Source organism: Salvelinus sp. IW2-2015, linkage group LG19, assembly GCF_002910315.2.
Source record: "Salvelinus sp. IW2-2015 linkage group LG19, ASM291031v2, whole genome shotgun sequence".
NCBI lineage: Eukaryota > Metazoa > Chordata > Actinopteri > Salmoniformes > Salmonidae > Salvelinus > Salvelinus sp. IW2-2015.
This window is the reverse complement of record NC_036859.1, coordinates 5353720-5362333: the sequence shown is the minus strand read 5'-3', so window position 1 is coordinate 5362333 and position 8614 is coordinate 5353720. Positions and strand designations below refer to the sequence as shown.

General features: G+C 45.2%; 1 pseudogene; it reads right to left on the bottom strand.

Moving 5' to 3' along the window:
- Positions 1–1135: 1135 nt before the first annotated feature.
- The window catches only part of LOC111979547 (pre-mRNA-processing factor 6-like), a 13525-nt pseudogene continuing 6046 nt past the window's right edge, over positions 1136–8614 (bottom strand).

Genomic DNA, 8614 nt, shown 5'->3' with positions numbered 1-8614 from the left:
TAGAACACTCTTATCCTCAATAACAACATTTCATTATGAATAAAAGCATGCAAAGAAATAACAACAAACAAATGTAGGCAGTGTAAAGACAACCATTTTTAAAAAGTAATTAATGTCATGTTTCAAAGTAGCAAGTGCTAACATCCTCAGGCATAGCCTCAGTCCTTGACAGTTTCTGCTGACTACAGCAGTGAATCTCGTTTTTTCTTGCCAAACAAGGGCATTGATCGATTTCCTGGTAACAGACAGCACTATGGTGGTTTCCCATCTAGTTGTGAATCTAGCAAGCCTGGGCATGGATGTATGGAGAAGACTGCTACTGTATAACGCCCCATTAACTTTAAATAATACTTCCTCCCAAAACAAGAGTCTATCTGAGGTCAGGTCCATCTCCATCTCGCCCTTACCAATTCCTGCGGTTCTGCCTGACTAAGAGGCAACCCCTACACACCTAACACAGCCACCAGCTTCCAGATTGAAATGGACCTTTTATAGTAAATGACTGAGGAAACTGTGTACGCGGATATAGGCCTATTGTATATTATGTATATCTCCCAGGGGGCCATTCTGACAAGCCAAAATATCCCCTTGGGGCTCTCAATCTCTTCTTTAACCCCCCCACTGATGTTGTGCAAACTAAGATGGATGACTATAGGACTCGCTCTGATTAACCTTGCTGCGTCAATAGTGGGGAATCTTGGCTAAGGCTAACAGTTAAAGGTTATAGCTACATACAGTGGAGCAGCAGGATATTGCCCCCCCCCCCACTCCCCCACCCCACCCCCACCACTCAACTCAAATCCCTGTCATCTCTCACACATGTGAGTATGCACACACCGTCTTATATATCCTCCTTCACACACACACCCACCCACATCCACCCACACTCACCCTGGAAGTAGGAGCACTGCTACAGCCTTGGCCAGTAGCCGACGGGCTCAGACTCCAGCTTCACACACCCAACCACTTCCGCCCACACTCACCCTGGAAGTAGGAGCACTGCTACAGCCTTGGCCAGTAGCCGACGGGCTCAGACTCCAGCTTCACACACCCAACCACATCCGCCCACACTCACCCTGGAAGTAGGAGCACTGCTACAGCCTTGGCCAGTAGCCGACGCGCTCAGACTCCAGCTTCACACACCCAACCATATCTCCTCACTGTTAGGGTTAGCCTGGACACAAAGGGAGAAAGGTATTTTTCTTGTACCAAATCTTGGTTTGCACTTTGCTGTGTACCCTATTGTCAAGACAGAAAGATAACATTGGAATAAGCATGTTTACTCAAGCTAGCGAGCTCATTGTTCCTCTCTCACCTGGAAGGCCAGAGCCAGAATGCTGCAAGCAGCAGGCATGTTCTCAGCCAGCCACTTGGACTTGGCCCCCATCAGCCACAGGACGTCAGCTTTGGGACAGTTAGCCACCACCCTCTGCAGCAGCGCCTCCAGAGACTCCCTGGGATGGGGGGGGGGGGGACAAGGAGGGAGGAGAAGTAAGAGGGTGAGGTATGGAGAGATAGAAAGGAGGTGGATGACAGGGAGAAGCGGGAGTTAGAGGGAGATGTGGGGAAAGATAGAGGGAGGAGTGCGGAAAGRGGGAAGAGTGAGAGATTTAATAAGTAATTGAGAGAGTATGAGAGGAAAGAGAGGCTTTGAAAAAGTGATTGATCACAACTAACCAAATGGGATGATTAAGAGGGTGCATATAATCGCTATTATACATTAAGACAAGGCGGACTCCTAGATAAGCGAGCAATCAAATTAATTGGCTTGTATTGAGTCACCTGCCAATGAAAAATTGCCACAGTGAAGATATCCACTCTGAAATATTCTAGTTTACAATGCATGTAGTAATCAATAGGCAAAGTCATTTGATTCAACTTAGTCTGCTTTCAACACACACACACACACACCTGGTGCCGTGGTTCTTTTCGAAGTAAGATGACCAGAGCCACACACTCATTTTTTCTGAGGAACATCTGCAGGGCGTGGGCATAGATGGCACGGGCACACRCCAGTACCCATGGGACACACACTGAAACACAACAACAATCACGTTACACACTCCACTACTACACCCACCAACACCCCGTGGGAGACACTGAAATAAAAAATGAATTACAGATAATGTATCAAACTGTGGATATACCATATGTTCCTAATGTCATCTGAGTATTGGGCATTTGGTATATTTGGGCCTGGGGAAGTGAGAGGTTACAGGTCATCATTCTTACGCTCTCTGCGTCCTCCATCCAGGTGTGTTTACAGCTCTCCTCCTCGATGCCGATACCAATTATCGCCCGGATCACCGCCTGGCACATTGCAATGCMGCCTGCCTTGTCACACTCCTCCACATACTGGAGACGAGGAGGGAGGGGGCAGAAAGAGGGAGAGAGGGTTAAAGGAGGTACAGAGTGGGGTGAGGAGGGGAGGGGAAAATGAAAAGACATGAGGGAGGGGTGGGAGAAACATTTTAAACGGATGGGGGCATTGAAAGGAAGGTCAGGAAGGAGGGGGAGTTGAAAGGAACATAGAGAGAAGGAGCAGAAGGACAATTTATTTCCCTCTTCTCTCAGTCCTCCTTTCCTTCTATCGATAGTCCAAGCTCAAAAGCAGACAATGAGCTCTCAGTCTCACCGCAGAACTAGACATTTTTCCACCTTTCTCCAYACYTCWWATTTCGAAGTTGCTCCAAACGTCATATTTCGAAGTTACAAAAAACAAGTGCCTATTACTGGGATTGAAAACACAAACCCTCGGAGCCGGAGCTCATGGCTTARGCCCATCAGCCACCCCCGAGCAAAACCCCAAGAATACATTACTTGATGGTAACAGTGCTCACTGTTGAGCCTAGTGAAGGAGAGAGAGAACTTGTGACCTGTGCCTCGGACAGTCAGGCAGGCCAGTGGAATGAATGGTGGAGCACTTGAGTGAAGAGGCCTATAAAACTACAGAATGAATAAAATGGAAACATCATGTCACCATCCTCTTACAAAACACAAGCAATAAATAATCWTACATTTATGGGCGGGTAGACGTTTAAATAAGCTGTGCTGTGGGGAAATTATGTCATGATCTTTTCTCTTTTGAGATGGATCAAGCCAGTGTTTGATCTTGCTCTCCAGTGCCAACTCCCTGTGCTTCATATTTCCCCCTGTGCACTCCAATAAACTGTAACTCCCATCCCTGTGCCAGAGAACAGTAGATGGCCACTGTACGTCCACTTTACTTCCGAGCCATGAAAAGCCAGAGGGAAAAGAATAATAAATAATAAAAAAAGGAAAGGAATTAGAGAGATAATTACGGTCAAAGGCCTAGTTGCGAAACAGGGTGATCTGCACTGAAGTGCACAGAGATCAGTAAGACATCAGTCARTGACCTGCACGCACACACTGTGCAGTGTTGAAGTGCAGTCCGTTGCTGCTTTTCATGTGCTGCAGGGATAAAATAAGATAGAGGAAACAGTTGTGCCATATTACTCTGGCATGCCAGCACCTCTGAAGAGAGGGAGTGGCCGTAGTATCCTTTTACAGAGTGGAGTCAAGGGCAACACGGAACACAACACAGAACACATTTGGGTAAAAGGTGAAGAGAATTAGACTGAATTAGAGGTTTTGAAAATGCCGGGTTGCAGCAGAAAGCTTTTGGATTATGGCTGCTCAAGACTGTTTGGTTTATTCAGTGGGTCACAGGAAAATACCAAGAGCTGGAAGTGGGTCACACAGAACTCTGGAGCACACCTGTGTTTCCTGCTCTAGATTCTCACCACTATACACACACTCCCGCCCTCTCGTACCTGTATCCACTGTTCTCTGTTGATCTCGACCCTGTTGGCCCTGAGTGATGTGATGGCTCTGTCGATGATCWTCTCCGCCATTTGAGTGTTCCATTTGGCCTCCTCCAACTTGGCGGCAGTGATCCATATGTGACAGTCCATTGGGATGTTTATCCCGGGCCTTGTTCACGACACGTCTAGCYTTCTCATGCATTCCAACCGCGCCAGCCACAGCTCCACAGCAGTCTTCCACAGATGCGCAGACTTAGATACATTCTCCAGAGCTGTTACACACACACGTACCGTGTACCGTGTGTATCCCGTGCCAAACAGGCAGGCCAGTGGCATGCAAGAGCCACTTGAGTGAAGAGGCCTATAAAATAAAACTACAGAGTGATCTATATGGATACACCATGTCCCCGGTCTTCTTACAAAACACGACCAGGGCTCCTCTACCATTTAAAGACGGATCTCTTCAATAATATCTGATTAATGAGTGGGTAGACCTTTACATAAACTGTGCCGGGGGACATTATGATATGACCTTCTCTCTTTTAAGCTGGATCAAGTCAGTGTTCATTTCAGCTCTGCAGTGCCTACTCCCTGTACTTCACTTGACACACATCACTGCAAAAACACTTTATTTCGTAATGTAATCATGGCAATTGCCGTGATAATATCAACACATTGCCRAATAGTCTGGAGAGGCACACTGTGACGGAGAAATACAGAAGTCTTTTTTCTTTCTTTGGTGAAACACAGTCAGACAGACAGAGGGCAGCCCAGACATGTAGGCTGCTAACACTTTCATAGTATGCACAACATCCGTCTCTGTCACAGAGGAATGCTGCTGGGAACGGCACTGATTGTGTGTGTAATGGATCAGGGCTTGCATGGCACTGACACCATGACGGGGTGTAAATAGGGGGTGCGTCATACACTACAAGTGTCATTTGGGATAAGAAACTAATTGAACTGGAGCGATGGCTTGTTGAACTATTCATTTCCCTCCTCTCAGTCTTCCTTTCCTTCTATCGATAGTCCAAGCTCGACAGCGGACAATAAGCTCTCAGTCTCACTGCAGAATTAGACGCTTTTCCACCTTTCTCCAAACGTCATATTTCGAAGTTACAAAATCAAGTGCCTATTACTGGGATTGAACGCACAAACCCTCGGAGCCGGAGCTCATGGCTTACGCCCATCAGCCATCCCCATCCACAACGCCCAAGCAAAACCCCAAAATACAGTACTTGATGGTAATAGTGCTCACTGTTGACCCTAGTGGRGACGTCCTGTATTTAGGCACACATCCCTCATGAGCTCCAGAAGTTTACGGTCGTAAAGGTATTCATTCAGAATGGGTTAAGTTCAGGGTTAAGAGATTCTCTGGTACTTTTGTATACTTTTTAGCCAGTTGTTCTCAAAGTAGTGCTCACGAGTCAAAAGTGGTCCCTGAAAATGGCATGTTGGTCCCTGAAAATGGCATGTGCATCACGTCATTGTTCTCTTGCTCTGCTGTGTGTTCATCTAGCTAGCGGTCACTCAAATGGCGAGGGGCTGAAGCTCATTGACTGAAACTCTTAATTGCACATGGAGAAAAATGTAGGGAAAATAGCAGCACGCAGCTTCCAGAAAACAGTCACTTTCAAACTAGGGATTTCGTGGCTAATTGAGGTAAGACAGAAATTCTGCTCATATATTATGCATGTGTGAACTACACYTTGACACATCCCYCCCAAAGCTGGAGGTTTGAAAAAGACTTACTAGCTGCCGAAGTTCCAGGCGACTTAAATCCTGTCTTTAATGATTAAGGTCTTTCGATAGGGTTCAAACAGAAACACAGCTTCATGGTTTAAGTTGAGCTATTTATTAAGACTCGCCTTGATAACTCAGTGGTCTAAGAAGCAGTCTCCTGCTCCACAGACCATTGGTTCAATCTGGGCACTCATTTTGAGATGTTTTTTATTGTTGTCTCTAGTGGACGGTTTTCAATGCTAAAATTTGACTTGAATCTGGAGTGATCTCTCTGGACAGGTGTGAGAAACTGGTTTGCATCATTGTAGCTTTGACAGGGCACAGACAGTCACTCGCCCTTCCCGAGGACATGTTTCTTGGCCCTGACATCGGTCTCCAGCACAGCAGCTCTGATGTAGATGCGTACAGACGTYGGGGAGGTGACACAACGCCTAGGCCACCACGGCCTTGGCTGTGTCCCCTAGCTCCAGCCTGGCAGACTCCAGCCACAAATCCTCACTCCGGGGACGAAACACACACATTAATCTCACACACACAGCCTGGACCACCACTGCCTTGGTTGAGTCAAGTCAGGTTTCTTTGTCATATGCACATGATACACATGGTGTACATTACAATTAAATGCTTACTTGGAGGTTCACGCTTGACAATGCTGCTGAGTCACCTGGCTGTAGCCTAGCAGTCACATCAATTAWTGTCAACGCCAACGAGGTAAAGCAGTTTGAGGTACAGTATATCATAAGTCTGTAGTACTGTGCAGATTCCAGACAGCCAGAGAGGCCTAGACCGATAATCTAATGCAGGGCAGTCAGGCCATCCCACCCCTAATGTCTGTAGATCTAACCAGACCAGCARTGACACTGACTGGTGGAGAAAACTGAAGGCCTCATTTAATCTCATACACCAAAATATACAGATACACACCATGGGAAGACAGAAGTGTATTTCAAAAAGCTACTATACATTGTGTGTGTGCGCATGTTACCTTGGGACACGGCGCCCCCTTCATGATGAGGTTCCTGGTTCGTCTGTAGTTTACCAGTCACCTCCTCTAGCCTGGCCAAGGTGATCCAGGTGTGGGGGGGGGGGGGTTCTGTTACGAGAATTATGTTCTCAATGCTCATAAACCCAGTTCAATGAACTACTCAGCCTGAAACCCAGGATTTGTAAGATACTGGTTAAATGAAACAGACGGAGGCCCAGCTACGATAGTCAAAATGTTTATTTACGGGCGCGCTGGTTAGTTGTACAAAAAACATTCATTTTATACTAGCTCCTTACGCACATACTCTTGCACACAAACAGAATTCATACGCACATACATTTGCACACAAACGGTAGGTATCCTACGCACACACTGTCCTGCTACCCAGCCGACAAAGATTAGGGGAGTCCGTGAGAATCACTCCCCGTCCTCCCTCAAGATAGGGAGACCCTGGGAAGTACTCTCAGTGGCCCCCCCAGCCAAGGTCGGCACCGAATCTTGCTCAGACAGTCTGTTTTTAAGATACTATAATAGACATTGTTCCAGTTATATTGTTTTACTCTAATTCTGACTATAACTACACACCTCATTAATTATAATTTTACTGACTAAACCTAAACAAACCCATCAGATAATAAATGTATGATTCTAATCAATTTCATACAGTTATAAGGTTTCAGAGTGGGAATAATTTCATCATTATCTTTCAACATTTAAATGACTTTAACAGCTTCTTCATGTCAATACACAGACACACACAAACACACACAYAAAGACAGTCAACAATACAGCCAGAGATACAGATACGCAACAAATGTGTGTCCAAATGTGTGTGTGTGTGCTTATTCTCCGGGGCTACTCACCTGATGTCTCCTCCGTGTGTGGGGATCATAGAGTTGAGGTCAGTGAGGTAACCTTTAGGATCCACCACCGTCTGTCCACTCACTGAGTCAGACACCTGAGAGGGGAGAGATGGAGGAGAGACGATCAGAACAAATACACATACCAGGAAAAGTGGTACTGGCATAACATGCTTACTGGAAACTTTTGATACCATCTGATAGCATTTGATAGCAGCTAACCAGTTCCTACCATAGCATATAGGTTGGTGCATAACAGTCAAACTAGACACAAGCTTTTAAGTCAGTAGGTCTAAGTGGTGTGTTACCTGGCTGAATCTCATGTCCATCAGCGTGTTTCTGGCCAATCTTCCTCATGTCCAGCTCTCCTGTCCCAGGGGTCATCAGGCTAGGGGTATGGGCTTTCCAGACCACCTGGGAGATTCAACTGGAAACAGGGAAGAAGCTGAACAAATAAGTTGATAGATAAAAAACTATAGGCATGACTTTTTGGTATGGGGTAGGATATGGAGAATGTTTCAGTGGTAGAAGCTGACTCCTACTGGCACATAATGAAACTGTGTGAGAGAGACAGAGTATTTGTGTTTTTACAATACAGTCTATCAAGGTATTTTGATACCGTGTAAATAAATGCAAAGTTCTTCTACAATTGACCACTTCACTGTCAGTTTTGTCATAGTTTAGGACACATTTAATTCTGCAACATGAAATACATGACAGCAAATCAACTACCCTCCATCAAAACATGAATACATGACACAAATCAACATCCTCCATCAAAAATTAAATACATGACACAAATCAACTACCTCCATCAAAACATGACATACATGACACAAAACAACATCCTCCATCCAAAACATTAACATAAATGACACAAAATCAGCTACCGTTCATCAAACATAAACACATGACACACAACTCAACTATCTCCTCAAAACATCGGAAATACAATGACACAGAATAACATCCTCCCATCAGAAACATGAATACATGACCACAAATCAACATGCCTCCATCAAACACTGAAATACATGAGCACCAAATCAAACTACCTCATCAAAAACATGAATACATACGACAAATAACATCCCCATCAAAACATGAAATACATGACACAAAATCAAACATCCTCCATCAAAACATTACATCATACACAAGTTCAACTCCTACCTCCACAAAACATAAATACATGACAAAATATCAACTACCTCATCAAAAATTTAAATAATGACCATTAT